This window comes from Miscanthus floridulus, chromosome 2, assembly GCF_019320115.1.
Source record: "Miscanthus floridulus cultivar M001 chromosome 2, ASM1932011v1, whole genome shotgun sequence".
Taxonomy (NCBI): Eukaryota; Viridiplantae; Streptophyta; class Magnoliopsida; order Poales; family Poaceae; genus Miscanthus; species Miscanthus floridulus.
This window is the reverse complement of record NC_089581.1, coordinates 174319615-174334751: the sequence shown is the minus strand read 5'-3', so window position 1 is coordinate 174334751 and position 15137 is coordinate 174319615. Positions and strand designations below refer to the sequence as shown.

At 45.6% G+C, this 15137-nt stretch overlaps 1 pseudogene; it reads left to right on the top strand.

Moving 5' to 3' along the window:
• Positions 1-8003: 8003 nt before the first annotated feature.
• LOC136540740 (uncharacterized) lies at positions 8004-15006 on the top strand (annotated as a pseudogene).
• Positions 15007-15137: the final 131 nt, after the last annotated feature.

Below are 15137 nucleotides of genomic sequence, written 5' to 3'. Positions count from 1 at the left end.
GAACTTCACCGTGCCGGTCACATCGTCGTCGAGCTCAGAGAAAGCTGCCTTGGAGCCCGTCATGTGGTTGCTGGTGCCAGAGTCTAGGTACCACCGCTGCTCCTGCTCATCGCCCACACGTCCAAGGTGGACTTGGGTGCGCAGTTCATCGAGGTAGACAGCTTTCAGAGCCTTCCCAGACCCTTTCACCGCCATCACCTCTCCCTTCTCCATGGCCTCAACATCGTGCAGTGCACAAAACATCGCCATCAGAAGAGTGGCCTCATCATCATCATCAGCCTACGCCAGATGAGCCTCAACCTTCTTCCCCTGCCTGCGATTTAGGCACTTCTTTGCCTAATGGCCTATCTTCCCGCAATGCTGATAGATGTTGGGGTCAACCTTCTTCTTCTTCAAAGAAGCCTTACTGCGGCGCTTGCCATCGCCACCACGGCTGGAGGAGGCTTCCCCGGAGTTCCTCTGGGCAGCCCACTCATCCTCTATTAGCAGTAGCTTACCGCTATCCGTCGTTGCTGTCGCCTGCTCCATGCGCTCGTCCATCGCCCGCAGATGCCCTAACACATCCTCAATGGTGAGGGTGGACAAGTCTAGCATCGTCTCTATAGAGAGAGCAATCTAGATGTACTTCGCTGATATAGAGTGGAGGTACTTAGAGATCGCCTCTTCTTTATCGATGGTGACACCATGGCTCCTCAGCTTGCTGATAAGCGTCTGTAGGCAGAGGGAGAAGTCTTCCACCGTTTTACCATCCTTGAACTTGAGGTTGGCATACTCCTGCTTCAGAAGCTAGGCTATCGCCTTCTTTGTGTGGTCGGACCCGACGCGCATCGCCGCAATGGCCTCCCACGCCTCTTTAGCAGAGCTCTTTGCCTTCAATGGCTCTCTATACTCCGATGGCACAGCAGTGAGGATAGCCTCTAACGCTAACATGTTGTCTTCTTCGTTGTCGATGTCCTTGTCAACAACATTCTAGAGCCATTGGGCTCTGAGCTTGACCTTCATGGTCACCGACCAGTCGCCATAGTTGGTGCGAGTCAGCGTTGGCCAACTGGTGCTGCTGACCTCCCGCACCATGCGCACAACAACCTCCTGTCGTGGCTAGGTAGCCACAACAGCACCGCTGTTGTTGCCCATTTTCAAATCGTCCGTCATCGCCAGCGGTTAGTCTGGCGATGGCGCTTGTACGGCTCTGATACCACTTGTTAGCCCCTGGATCTCCAGCACGGGTGAGTCGACCACTCACCACTGTTGTCGACCACGCACTGTCATTGCCGACCACACACTATGGCTATAGGTAGAAGAAGGAAGGGAGAATAGAGCATACACACTCATAGCACAAGCACCAGCGTTGGTCGGAGGTGTGCAGAGGAGATGGTAAAACTGAACTCGTTCTCTTTACTGAGTTGCAGTGGTAAACTATATATATAACTCTACCAATTTAATCCTAGTACACAGACATGTCAGGCTGCCATACTGCTACAGGGACTATATGTGACAGCAGGGCTGACTTTGGTGTCTGCCCCTACTGTGGCTACAGTGTGGCAGAAGAGCCATTCGGTGCCTGCCCCTGCAGCTGCTACAGTGCAGCAGTAGGGAGCCATTTTTGGCGCCGCGTGTCCCTGCCATGCGTTCACACAAGGGGAGCAGCAGATTACTTAACAGTACCATCCATTTTGTCATGTAATATATATATATATTGTGTCATAAATATCGTTATATTTTCCTCTCTCTTCAATGGTGATCAACATTTTGGCCTCGACTCCTTGCTCACGCTGGTATGTTGGCAAATTTAGAAGGAACACAATGCAAGGTGCTTTCGAGACTCCACCTCAACTATGAACAAGCTTCTCCAGATGGTAAAGGCCCAAGCTGATCGATGGATCGATGCCAGCGCAAAGGTGCTTGGAGCCTTGGCACGCTTGTAAGCAAGAAAAGGGTCCATAGAGAGTGTAGAGCATTTATTGCCAAAATGTAGCCCCTACAAAACACTAACGTGGTCGGAGATCGGCATCCTTGTATTTTAAACTCTCTATCTCCTTAATATAATGATACACATTACTTGTGCATATTCGAGAAAAAAGAAGTACTTTTTTCAGAACAGATGTAGTACAATATATGTTGTACATGCATTTACACAACAATATGCAACTAGTTAGTGCTCCCCATCTTTGATGCAGACAAACATGACGATGTTCGCAAAACCTCGATTCCATTTTTGAAGCTTTATGGCCCTGCTTTGAAGGCTACGAAAAGAGGCAGTGATGCAGGGATGTGAGTGCCACGATTCAATCATCAATCCTTTTGCCAGGTTGGACTATTTGTTTAGAGCGAGTTGTGAGCTAGGAAGCAAAGAAATTTGACCACATTGGGCAGCAATTGTTGGTGGCAAGAGAAGTCATCCTTCAGCTCGATCGAGCATAGGAGTGCATGCAGTTGTCAGAGGAGGGATGTGGTGCTAAGAAAAGAGCTTATGCTTAAATGACTAGGGTTGACTTCAGTAGAAAGAACCATCATCTGTTAGAGATCCTAGTTAACTCACCTTCGTGAGGGATATGCTAATACAAAGTACTTTCATACAATGGCTCATGTTCGCAAAAGAAGAAACCACATCGCAAGTATCAACTCAGGCAATCAGATGGTGGTGCTGCAGGAAGATAAGGAGTAGATATTCCTAGAACACTTCATTAACATTTACCTTAATTCAGTCTAGCTGCTCTAGTTATCTGGTTCTAGATTATGTATTAAGCCAGGCTTTTGTAAGGAGTTCAAACTATTCAAAGTCTAACAGTGTAAGGGATCAAAACTATCTGGATCCTTGGTTTTGCTAGATATAAGTTCCAAGCACCACTATCTACCTATCTTAATGAATAGTTCCTTAACTAGAAACTAGAATGTATTTTGCTAGAACATCAAAGGGGTTAATGCTAGCAGAAAATGTGATTGTATCAGAAACAAAGTGTCAGACTCTATGTGTGATATTGTTTGCATTTAGGAAACAAAGAAAGAGTTCAAAGACATTGCTTTCCTTAGGAAGATTCTGCCAAGTAACTTTGATGCTTTTGAGTTTGTCCCTTCAGTAGGGGCATTAGGGGGAACTTTAAAAACATGGAAAAGTTGTTTTCCAAGGAATTTTTGTAAATTGAAACAATTTTGCTTACATTGTAAACTTCACCTCGAAGCATAGTGTCTGTGGGTTCGTAACCATGACGAGCATCATGGTTGTCCGTCAGAAGTCAATGTGTGGGTCCACAGTGGCTCGAGCACTCAAAACACACAAGAGGGACACGACGATCTATCCTGGTTTGGGTCTCTGAGCCCTATGTCCAGTAGTATAGTGTTCTTTGTGTTAAGGAATGCCCAATCAAGGATTACAATGGTAGAAATCAGGAGAGTTTAGTAGGGGATGGCTTGGTGCTATCCTAGTGCTTGTTGGAGTTCTTCCTCAACGAGTAAGAAACCAGCCTTCTCTAGCTAAGGTTCTCTAGTTCGTCTCTTGGGAATCATCCCCCTGCCTACAGAAGTCATTCCTCCCCTTATACTATGCGGAGGGATGGTGTATAAGTCGGTTTGGGTTCTAGTCTATGGCCTATGCATCGGGTGCATGAGTACCTTTGTCGCGATGTGGATGGACCTCGCCTTGTCAAGTAGTAGGGAGGAGTCAACAGAGCCGCAACCACCTCCTGACACCGCTGCCCCATTCTGGATCTTAACCATCAGGAGTTGTCTACCATGGCGCGGCCTCTCTGTCAGGTGAACCTTCTTGAGGCTTCGTTGCTGGCAAGAAGCCCCCACCTAGAGGGGCTAACAAGTAGGCTCTAGAGCCCTTCGCCCCTAGAGCTAGTGAAGCCTCTTGTCCTGTTTTGTGTCATGTCGGTTGCGTGACCCTACCGAAGGAGTTGCTAACAAGGCCTCGCGCTCATTGAATAGGTAGACAATGTGGAATCTCCGTACCTGCTAGGCCTCAGATGCCTAGCAGGTTAACTATGGCTTAGGACATCAGTTCGTAATTCGAGCGTTAAACTAGGTAGGTGCTGGATTAGAGTCAGGCTCGGGCTGTCGTCGCTCGGCAGTCCAGGGCCTCGGTGAGCCCCTGAGCCCCGAGAGTGGCCTCGGGTGTGCTCAGACTCTTCCTAACTTCTTGCTATAAGCACAATCAAACCCTGTTTGTGGGTTTTGGTGATGATGACCACATAATTAGGGAGCTAATGGGATTTGGTAAGCAGGTAAAGTCTTTATGAGGATAACACATACAATGGTGGAGCCCTCAATTATAAAAGGACGCAATGTTGACTCAATAGCATTTAAATTCTTTTATGTTTTGAATTTTAGAATGCCGCACTATAAAGGGTATACAATACACAAGTTTTAATGTGTAACCAAGTTCATGTTACCACATATGTAAACGATGATTATAGTTTCACATGATGTCTACAACCCAAGTCTTGCCAACAAGGAGATCGAGTTAAAACAAGTAAAGTCAATGGAAAACAAGCATAAGCACCCAAAAAACACATGATTTATACTAAGGTTCGCACACAAAACCAAGATGTGTGTACGTCCTCGTCATTGAGGATATCACAAAGTCCTTAAGTCTCAACTCTATTTTCTTCTCAAGCGGCTGCTAAGATCGAGCTTGAAGGTTCTTCTAGAGTGAATCGAGCAATAGTGCAATACTGAAAGTGCATCAAGACCCCAAATGAGTTTTGACGATTGAATGTCAAAATAATTAAAGCACTAATTAGTTTGATGAAGCTTTGAATAGGTTTCGTTGTAGATGATCATGCTAAACTTATGTCACATCTCAAAGAAAAAAGACAAGCAAATTGGTACAACAAAAAGAGACAAGAGAAAATGATCTCTAGTTTTAATGATGGTTTGCTTCACTAATTGACTAATTAGTTTGACCAAGCTTTGAATAGGTTTTGTTGCAGATGATCATGTTAAACTTATGTCATATCTCAAAGAAAAAAGGCAATCAAATTGGTAAAACAAATGGAGACAAAGAAAATGATCTTTAATCTTAATGATGGTTTGCTTCCCTAATTGAGAACATATTATTGGTTCATTGCTATTGGTCAGGATCCAAATACTATATGATCCAGACGCACGACCCATGATTCATTCAAGTTGAAACAAGTCGCGTACAACGATTGTAAGGAGTGATTCCAAGACGTATTGGGTTTTGTTGCAATGCACGAGCATATTTTCTAGTTTCTTCTAAATTTATGCAGCAATCATATACATTGGATGATTTTAGGCTTGCTTGGTAGAACTCCTCATGCTCTGGGTTTTTTGCGGAAACTGATTCGCTGAGGACATGATTGGTTGTTGAGGGGTAGGCGAGCCAGGATGGAGGGCGGCCTAGGCTAATGGGAGGCAGGATATGAGTGTGCACTTTGGTTTATTTGGTTGCAACTTTATTGGTGATATTGGATGGGAGCCAGTTTATTTGGTTTGCTGGATGTATACGAGTTTGATGCATTAGCTCATGTTTGGTTTGCTGGTGGGGTGGAGTTGCTGCTACCTCCTGCACGAATTGGTGAGGTTACCTCGTGAGGGGGAGACACCAGAGAAGAGAGGGAAGCGGAACGAAAGAGGCAAGAACAAAGATAAACTCCCACACATAAGGAAGACGCGGCGCGGTGGCCATGACTCCCATCCTAGGACCTAGCCCTAGAGCACACCAAGACCCCTGTCTTGTTCATTCAAATCCTCCACTCTAACCTCGCCAGCATTTGGCTATGGGGTTGAGCATTAGGGGCGATGGGCATGGTGGCCTAGTCTCCTTAGGATGGGGAAGGGAATGGGTTGGTCGAGGGGGTAGCTATAGTGGTGGGCAAGGTTCTGGTGCAACGAATTAAAGCGGGGTGGGTGGCTGCCGGAGATCGAGGACGTGGCAGCGCTACTCTGCTTGGTTTGCTTTGGGGGAAGAATAGAGTTGGGGGTAACCTTATCCTCGCACCTCATCTGGGAGGATGGCGTCGTCTCCTAGGCGGGCCACTCGCCGCACCACACCATCCCGACTCACATGGGAAGCCCGATTTCTGCGTACGCTGCGAGCTTGCATCGGGGGCCTCACTACTATAGAAAACTTAACCGAGACGGGCAAAAATGATTAACTGAGGCGGGCATCCCATCCGCCTCCGTGAAAATGTCATGGTTAATCCGACCTTAATGGGGGCGGTTGGTTGTCCGCCTCGGTTAATCAAATAAAAAAACAAAAAAAAAGAAAACTCATGGATTGGCCCAGCGAGCCTATCCACGGGCCATCGCCACCGTCGCTCGCTGGATCCGGACTCCTAGCCATTAGATCCGATCTCCCCTCCACCAGATCAGTCCTCCCAACGCCGGAGTTGATGAAGAGGTGGAGTAGGAGCACCGGAGGAGAAGGTGCGGCGGAGGAGGAGCGGCGTCGCTGCCTCGGTCGTGCCCGCGCCGCCACCGTAGCTCGCTAGATCCAGCCTCCCCATCGCCCGATCCGACCTCCCCGTCATCGGATCTAGCCTCCCCACCACCGGATCTGGCCTCCCAACGCCGGAGTTGACGAAGAAAAGAGTAGAAGCGCCGGAGAGGAGCGGTGTCACCACCTCGGCCGAGCCTACGCCGCGTAGCCAGTTGAGCCCGCGCGCGCCCGTGGTGGTAGAGGGAGGCGCTCGGGGGATAGAGTGGGGGAGGGAGGCGCTCCGCCTGCCGAGCTCGCGCCGCCCTCGGTGGTGGAGACGCCTGCTGTTGTGGAGAGGGAGGCGTTCTACCCGCTGAGCCCGCATCGCCCTCGGTGGTGGAGACGCCGTGGTGGTAGAGAGGGAGGTGCTGGGGGGAGAGAGTGGGAGAGGGAGGCGCAGTCTCGCTCGGTGAGAGGAAAGGGCGGGCCTACAGGCAGAAGACGGCGCCGCTAGATCTGTTTGGGAGGAGAGTGAGGATAGAAATCCTAACTTCCCTTTTTGTACTTGGTTGCGCCTACGGGCCTGGTTTGGGCCATCTAGGCCTCGACCTTTTTTTTCAAGACGGGCCTTATAAGGGGGGCGCCTCTGAAAATGGGGGTATTTTTGGAGGTGGTTATTTTTTAACCGCCTCTATAAATCGATTTTGCGAGGCGGTTAAAAATCCCCGCCTCGGTTAATCCCAGACATTAACCGAGGTGGTTCAAATATCCGTCCGCCTCGGAGGCTATTTTCCAAACGCCTCGCAAAAATTTTTCTGCAATAGTGCCTCAAATGCATGGTCCGGTGCATCGATTTCGTTCAGCATAGGGAACCAAACACATCGATAGTGCATGGCATGGTACCATATGCCCTTTGGACGGGCTACCAATCACGCCCTGACTGAATAACAATGACTTTGTGCGTAACGTGAATTAGGATAAACTACTTTTTTTTCCAGCTCCTAGCTCCTACTTCATTTTTTTAAGACTCCTACTTCATATGAGAATATCAATTCACAGTCAAAGAAGAATCACTTGTCGGTATGAACTATTAGGTGGCCTTCATGGGATTCACATAATCAAAGCAGAATCACTTGTCAGTATGAAACTATTAGGTGGCTTTCATGGGATTGGAATTTTTCCCTCAAAACAGGAACCCTAGTGAGCGCTGAGCAACCCTACCTTTTCTTTTTCTGTTACCCAGTTTGCGCTCTCACTTCATCTCTTCGGGCGACGCCTACGCCAGGGGCCTAGGTCTTCTTCGAGCCCAGGTCGCGCCGCCCTATGCCAGGTGCCCTCTGCCGATGACGAGCACCACCAAGGCACACCCTCCTCTTGGTCTTCCCTTCCTTCTGCAAGAAACCGAGCATCCAAACCCTAACTTACAATTTGAGTTCTGATCTAATCTAATTACAATTTTTTGGAGAATCTAATCTATTTACAAATGTATATGTATATGCAAGTATTATCAAGCTTCAAGCGGTGGCGGATCCAGTGGGCTGCACGGGCATGGCCGGGCATACCCTAGGCCCAACCCAACAATAATAAAAGCATTATGTAAAAAAGTTTTTTTTTTAATCCAGGCCATTACAACTCTGCCTGCTCGTCGCTCGCTCTCGGCGGACGCCGCCTCCCAAGCGCGCAGCCTCGCTCCGGCGCTCCCCTACCGGTCTGCCCCCCGGCTTCCCGGCGCTCCCCTACCGGCCTGCCACCGGCGCTCCCCTACCGGCCTGCCACCGGCGCTCCCCGGCGGCTCGGTGGCCCCAGCCGGCCAACCCCCGCCCCCAGACCCGGCCGCCCCGTACCCGTCCCCGTCCCCGTCGTCCCGGCCGGCGCCCCTGCTCCCAGCCCGACCGCCCCTTACCCTTTCCCCGGTATCCCGGCCAGCCGTGGCTGCCCTAGCCTGGATCCGCCCCTGCTGGTGAAGTGGTGAGCAGCTATGCAGCTTGTTCCATGTTCCCCTCTGGCTCTCCCCTCCGTTCTCTTCCTCTTAGCAAGTTTTTCCCAACTCCCTAACCCTAACTTTTTTTTTTGTATATGTGATCTAATTTGTTAGCTTGAAAGGATGGAATATACCCAAAGACTTAGCCTTAGATATGAGTGCTTGGAAAACAGCTATTCACGTGCCTGAACCTTGATTGCTTCTGCTGGGTTTCAACTCTAGCCTACCCCAACTTGTTTGGGACTTAAAGGCTTTGTTGTTGTTGTTGTTGTTGATCTAATTTGTTAGCTAGTTGTTGTTAGATTTTTCCTTCATTTAGTTCAATTGATGTAGCTTGTACATGTATGCAGTAGGGATTAGGATGTATTGGTCGATTACTTAATACTTATGCATTATGTGATTTTGCGATTTGGTTGTAGGATTTGTAATTCTATATGGTATTTAAGCTTCTATCTTACATATTTCAAGCTATTAGGATGCTGTTTGAACTATTTGTATTGTAATTTAAGACTTAGTATGCTATTTGGTGTTTGTATACCGAATTATGGGACAATTTTATGGTACTTTACTGAATTGCTAAATGGTTTTTACTGGTTGGGATGTGAAAATTTTGATTCGCCATACCCCATGAAAAATCCTGGATCCGCCACTGGTATTATGCCTACTAACTTCGATTGTTTTGCAATAATTATCGGATGTACATGTGTAGACCCATGTCCTTACTGGATCCGCCCCACTGTTGGAAGGAATGGTAAGGTGGAGCATTCATGAAGTGGGTATGGCATGTGAGCAATGTTCAAAACGAAGAAGAAAAATGATTGGGTATTACACGGGAATTGTATCATTATGTGCTAATCGGGTGGTGGGGGCGTTCCTAGTTCCTAGCTTGCATAGGCGCCGTACTGCCTAGCGCCCAGGGCACCGAAGCGTAAGCTAAGCATGATTAATCGTTTGTGCTTACTTTTTTCTTTTTTGTCTGTTGAAGCAAGATCAGGCAATACCAGCACAAATAAGGGTCAAAATGATGGGTTCTAAAGACATAAACAAGACTTCCAAAACAAAGAAAAGCAACTCTTATAGAAATGATACACTGTATGATAGCTTATCCTTCATTAGAAGGCCAAAAGCAACTAAATCACAAATAAAATAAGCTCAAGGAAACTAGAGAGAGTGGCATGCCCTGCATTACCGGCGTACTCATACACAAACTGCCTGCTTGTGTAATCCCCATCCTTTGTGTAGGTGGAGCATTGCATGCAGCCACACCACATCCGCTGGTTCTTATACGAGTGTGCACACGCGCAGCTGTCGCTGCCCTCCATGAGGCTCTCTATCCTGCCTCTGAGCCTGAGCCCAAGCCTAGCAATGATGTGAGGAGCAAGGGGTGGCAAGGAGGCGCACACTTTTTTTTTTTTCTCTCGAACGCGCAGGAGAGCTGCGTGTCGTTTCATTGAAGGAGGAGCACACTTGATGAGGAGCTCGCGTTCCCCTCGCAGCCAGCGACGATGCTAGAAGAGCTCTGGCGCGAGGAGGCTGGGTTCCTTCTGGTAACCCTAGCAGCCAACCCCTTATCTACCCTCCTGGGTTCTCGCTTTGTTTTGTGCTTCTGCCCTTGTGCTTGGTCCCGCACTTTGTTTTTCTCCACGCTCATGCCTCCTCGCTCGCTCTAGCACTCTGTTTTTTTGCGCTTTCCTGCCCACACGCTTGCTCCTGTACGCCTGCCTGCACTTGCTAACGTTCAATTAGCCACACGGAGCCTAAACAACGTGGCGGGGTTCCAATTGCCGCTTAATCGAGCCTAGGCATACGTTTAGTAACAATTTTTGGAACACTGCCTGTTGTGGCAGAGGAAAGAGCCTCGGTCGAAGAGGATTGTTTTAGCATGGGTATAGGTGGAAGGGCCTGTAACAGGGATGAGTATGAAGCGGTGCCGTGGGGAAGCAGGGGATAGTGTGGGGGAACTGGGGATTAGCTTCTGTGGATGGTAGCACTTGACATGTTGATATGGCCTACCATGGATGATTGGTCGGGAACAGTATCTGGATAGGGGGTTGCATTTTTCGCTAGGGCATGGGGATGATGTGAGTGGAGGTGCTTGATGGGCTGTTTTATTTGGGATTGAGCTTTAGTTGGCTGATTGCCTGACTGTTGTAATGGCTCATTTATACTCCTATTTTCCCTTTCTGGCTGATATTTATGTCTGTGTTTTTAAAATACAAATTTAATTTAGTTGTGTAGGGCGCCACCTCCCTTCGTGCCATAAGTACCTAGGTGGTATGAAGTGGATGGTCTCCTTACCATACCTTGCCGCCTTAATAACTTCCTCAATCCTCTTCATACCTTATCCCTCCATAATTTCCCACACCATCCCTAAGCTCCCTACCCAGCCCCTGAATACCCTCCCTCGTGACCCTGTTCCTCTTATCCATACGTGATCTTCTAGCCCTACCTCCTGTCTTCGCTGATTAGAGATCTGTTACAGGCATATGCTTTACTAAACTTACCAGATCTGAGATATTTTTGTCATACATAGTTTAATTTTGCATCTAGGATCAGTTCATGTCTAAGCAATGTCCACTTTTTGTGTCAGGTCTGTTGCTACTTCTCTGGTGATGCCCGGAATTGGGAACAAAACTGAAAGATAGGAGGAACATATATCAGTTTGAGTGTAAATAGAGGTTTGCCCTGCTTGTTAATTCCCTCCTTTGTCGTGTACTCGTGTACAGCTGTGTCTGTATAGTTATTTTTTTAATGATGACTGAACCTGGACAGTTCGAGTTGAGATGTCTGATTGTGACCTATATGTGCCAAATGACTCATTTTGACAGTTCCTGCATTTCTTTAGCCATAACTGGTATGAAACTCCCATCTTTGTTCAGTCTTGCTAGCCTTCAATGCCGATCCATTGCCTGGTCTTAAGTACATTGTGCAACATAACATTGTTTTACCATACTGCATACACTAAAACTAGTTATTCAAGTTATTAGCAGGACTGAATTTTGTTGCGGGGATGGATCTGTTTATTATGTACCCTGTCTTCTTGATTGTCTATATAATAGGATCATTTTGAATTTTCAGCAAAGCTCTTGAAAGATTAAAGCCTGTCAGCCTGTGGATAGAATTATAGTCTTATCGTTTGTGTTTCTTTATTATTTCAGAAAATAGGTATAACTGTGAAAACTGTGTAGAATTAGGTTACATGACAGAAACCTTTTAGCATACCTTTTACCAATATTGGTATACTGTGATTTGTTTTTTTCTAGACCAAGTAGTAAATTACCCCACCTTTAATCTTAATTATTTATATGTCTGTCCATCATTCAGGAACTTCCTTATGTTTGAGGATTAGCTTATTGAGCAACATACAGCAACAGATAGGTATAACTCGTGGCATATGAGTTCCTTAGCATGGGTCTGATTGGTTGCCTACACAATCCCTTATCGAGGGCCCCGTAGTGCAATTTGCCCTTGTTTGGTTACCTGCAGAAGCTCATATGCAGACTAGCAGTCTAGCACTGTACTCAAAGCAAGCCCAGCCTGCATCCCATAATTCGGCCAAATCCTGTGTATCCAGCTATGCACCCTCCCTCCATGACCCGCTCTGCAGCCCAAGACTCAGTCTGACCACTTATGCAAGAAACCAATCACATCCATAACACTTACAATTTCCTATTGAGACTAACCAAACAACAACTAATTGCATAGCCTTATGCAGGTTAAGGATATTTTGCATAACCCCCTAATACAATGCAATACTAACGCAAGGAACCAATCAGACCCTATGAGTTTACTTTCTTATTCGTGTTTGATTTATTTGAATTCTGAACAGCTGTTGCATGGTGCCACATGTGCTGTAACAGATGACTCCAAAATGGAGTGCGCACTCTTCAAATAGCTACAGAGAACTATCTTCACATGAAAATGGAGAGTGCAAATCAACCTTAACAGAGTCAGTCCCTTCACCTACAAGCTGTTTTGGTTTACACACTGCGAACACAATGTGCTCCCTATCTTCACAAAGAAGGATGGCAATGTTTATAAAAGAAGGAAGATGGATAAGGATTCAAATTCTCCTATAGCATTTGAAGAGGCTAAAGAAATGGCAGCCCAAAGTTGCACAATTTCTGATGATCACTCGTCATTAGTGCTACCCATTATCTCCTCAGAGGCATTGCTTTTAAATTCAACAGCACACATGGCTGATCCTATCCTAGATTGTGAGGAGCCTGCTGATGTTTCATTGGAGCCAAATTCTGGTACGAATGATAGATGCTTCGTTTCAAGTATGTCTCCATGTTCCATGACTCTAGACAAAAAGAATGCTGCTGAATGTTTCTCATCGAATATCGGCCCTACAGAATCAATTACTGAGCATGTTTCACCAAGAGATCTTTGCATTGCCATACTGATAAAAGATGGACTTATAAATGAATCAAGAACAAGAATGTCACATAAAGAGGAATTCAGTCACAATGATGCTAACCCTTTGTTGGCATGCAATAATTGTGGCTGCTTGGAGCATTCATCGAAGATGCTGATATGTGATTCTTGTGAAGCAGCATTTCATTTGTCTTGCTGCATCCCTTGTATTAAAGAGCTGCCTACTGATGAATGGTATTGCGCTCCATGCTTGTGTAAGAAACCCAAGAGTCTTTATGGCAAACTCTCAGAGGGCAAGATCAAGCCTTCCAGGAATACTAACACAAGGCCTCATGGGATGAGTCACATAGAGTACATGCTGAAGGATGCTGAACCATATGTTACTGGGGTTCGAATTGGTAGAGATTTTCAGGCAGAGGTGCCAGAATGGTCTGGTCCATCATCCAGGTGTGGTTATTTATGCAAGACATTAACCTTTGCATTAATTATGGAATTGGGTCATGTAAATTTGGGTGTGTCAAAATTCAGTTTCTGAAGATTGCTAGTTTCCTGGAGACTATTTGTTTGTTTTTAATTTTTTAATTATCATGACCACTATGATCTACTCCATCTGTTCCAGAATTTAAGTTGTTTTTCCCCTTAAGTCAAAACTATGCATTACTAGAAAATTAAGCAAATTGACAACCAAACTAACTAATAAGTAAGGGGTAAGTTAGTCTTTTGCCAGACTGCTTATTTGGTTCTAAAATTGCTTGGATACCTTGTATTTCAGAACGGAGTATTTGTTTAATTTTTTTTGCTGTAGTTATCTATTCTATCTGATAGCTACTTGTACCATTCTCTCAAAAGGAACAATGTTACTTCTATTTAGAAGATATGATGAGCGTATTAATATTGGAACTTTATCTGCTACCTTTTTTCAATGCCATTTCTATCTTTGCATATTTTCAAAGTACGTGCCATTTCTGACCTACAGTATTGGATGCTTTTTCATCACTGATCGGTTAAATCATTTAAAACATAACTAAATATAATTAGTGGTATAAAACGACAGATTTAAGGGGTGTACTTTTTTTTTCCCTGATAATAAATATAATTGGAAAATGTAAAAATGAACTGAAACAGTTATACAACATTAGAGCATGTATCCAAGCAATGGGTGCTAAGGATAATCAATGGGAGAGAAATGAATTAGCACCGGTACTGAGTTCATGGCATTGATGCTAACGTTTGCACCAGTCCTGACTTCAGTTTAGTTAAAAATTAAGGGGAAGTATTGGGTGCAAATAGTATTTTAGTGTGCAGACTTACTCTCACTTGTCGCATCCAATGTGAATAGACCAGGGACAAGGGATTCCTTATCTCCCCAGACTCCCATTGAGCCATTTATTAGATTGAATCCAAGGGGTGAGATTGAGTCTGTGCATATGTGCACCAATATACTCTTGTGCACCCGGTACTTCCCCAAAAAATAAATATTTTAAGTCATCCTAGTGCCTATAAGAGGCTGCTAAGGGATAACGTGGTTGCTGCTAAGGGAGTAAAATACTACTCCCTCCTTTCCAAATTATAAGACGTTTTGGCTTTTCTAGATACATTGCTTTTTCTACGTATCTAGACATGGTGTATATCTAAATGCTCAGCAAAAGCTATGTATCTAGAAAAGTCAAAACGTCTTATAATTTGGAATGGAGGGAGTAGATAACTGCCGTTAGTACCTAAATTAAGGGACATGTGTACATGCTCTTAGGTGAGTAGGGCTAAGCAACAACCATACATTTGCATGGACAGTTATGACATGCTAGTTTGACTGATGGTGAAATCAGTTGGTTCTGGTGTTTGCCAAACTTATGATATAGCTTACCGAACTAGCATCTATACAATTTTTTTAGCATTGATTTAGGATGCACCTTGACAGGCATAAGATCTTTTTTTTTTCTTTTCAAACATTGATTACCTGTCCTTAGATTCAAAAACCAATTCCTTAATGGTGCAGCCTTCAGTGTATGAGCTTCACATATATGGTTTATGTATGCCACTCTACTAGTCTACTTAAGATGAAATTTCTTACTGGTTGGAGTTTCAATGTTTCTTCTTATTGGTAAATATTTCAGTCCATGTAATGAAGGGTGGGCCTGGTGCAAGCGGTATAGTCTTACCGCCTGTGACCGGAAGGTCCCGGGTTCGAGTCGCGGTCTCCTCGCATTGCACAGGCGAGGGTAAGGCTTGCCACTAACACCCTTCCCCAGACCCCGCACACAGCGGGAGCTCTGCACTGGGTACGCCCTTTATTTCAGTCCATGTAATTTGTGATAAGTTATCATGTGGTATGTTAATTTTGTTGTTTCATACTGTCATTGTCTCTGGACCCTTTCATTAATTTGCAATGCTGAT